Genomic DNA, 1,757 nt, shown 5'->3' with positions numbered 1-1,757 from the left:
AGTTCGCCAGTCAAGTAATGCATCCAGATATGCATATATATACAAAAGTATACATAAAAATGCATATACCATTGAAAATACCATACAAAATACATTACATTAGAGATGTGCAAAAATGTGTGTATTAGGGAAATTCCCTGTCAATATATATTTATCTGTGGATGTATGTCATACGAGGAGAAATTTTCGCTGAAATGATTTTCAGGTGCACTTTCTTTTTTTTTTTAAAGAAAAATCAAACTGATGCAGAAATGTGGAGAACTGATGCAGAAATGAGAGACTGAGAAAAACCATAATTGACCAATTTGCCCATCCCTAATTCAACCACAAGGGAGAGGGGTTCGTTTGTTTTTAAGTACTCGAGCCTCATATATAGAAGACCTTCCCTAAAGCAGATCACCTGTAGTTCAATCTGTCTGGAGCCAGGCATTCCCCCCTCCCCATTTTAAACTCTGCTTGTATTCTCAGAAAGGAAATACATGCCTACAGGGAGTGCACAAGAAGGATGTGAGGGCAAAATCCATCTCCCACCATCACTGTCCATTGACTGGTAATTCAGAGGTCTGCTGTCTACATAATACGGTTCAGAATTTGGTCACTTGTTATCACTATATATCTCTGTTCTTCAAACTCCCTTTCTGAGGAGGTTCATGCCCAGGAATCTAGCCTGCATGGAAGGAATTTACCCAGCCAGATGGGCGGGGTATAAATAATAAATTATTATTATCATCAGTGCTTTTTCTGGGGGGGATGCAGGGGTACGCATACACCTAAACATTTTGTAAATCTAATGGGAGAAGAAACTAAAAAAAAAAAAATTCTTTTTTAGCACAGTGACTCGTCAGTTCTGTTGCTACTCCCAATTTCGACCTCATTTCCTGTGACGGTGTTTCCTGAGTCTCACATGGAAGAGAGCGTTTAATGAGAGTACGGCTAAACATTTTTTAAAAAGAAAAAAGCACTGATGATTATTGTTATATTATTATCACTCAGCTTTTCTGCAGTCTCCTTATTCTCCTTTAGCAAAACTTTAATGCCTTTGCCATAGTCACTGGAAGTCACTGGAAGAAAATCTGTAAAGCCCAGCTAGCCATTAACCATAGCTAACCTCTTTCATAATGAGGGAAGAGCTGCCCCCCTAACTTCAGAGGGCTTAAGCCAGTCATAAATATCACGTGCAGGTAGCCCATGGATGCAAGTGGAAGCTTATTTCAGACTCCCAGCTTTAAAATCAATCACGGCCGTATGCATTTCAAAGGATTTGGCTTGGTATGTTCTGATACATCACCTGTTGCAGGAAACAGACAATTGCCATCAGTGAGCCCATAAATTTTAACTATGTTGTTTAAGTACCTCTTAAATCTGAACAATTAACACCATCACCCACAAGCGTCCCTTCAGACATCTCTCTTTAGCTTTCCCAGTGGATGATGTCTCTGTTAGTTACTGTTAATTGAACTCTAAATCTGAAAGCTTCTTGGGATATAATAATATACCTTGTTCTTTTGCTTTTTCCTTTTCAGCTAATAGCTGGGGCCAGCGTTTCCCAAACTTCAAAGGGCTCTGTAAGTAAAGACTTTTCATCAGTGGCACTGCAAGTCTTAGTTCTAATCTTTCATGCTTTCTGACGCAAAGACATCAAACGAGTCCAAAGAGAACTGCAATACTCCAAAGCAATGTTGAGTGTGTGTGCCCTCTTTCTCTCTCTGTAAACAGTATATTTAGCAATCATCTACACAATAAAAATGAGAAAATAA

This window comes from Podarcis vaucheri, assembly GCF_965113315.1.
Source record: "Podarcis vaucheri genome assembly, chromosome: 5".
Taxonomy (NCBI): domain Eukaryota; kingdom Metazoa; phylum Chordata; class Lepidosauria; order Squamata; family Lacertidae; genus Podarcis; species Podarcis vaucheri.
This window is presented reverse-complemented; position numbering follows the sequence as displayed.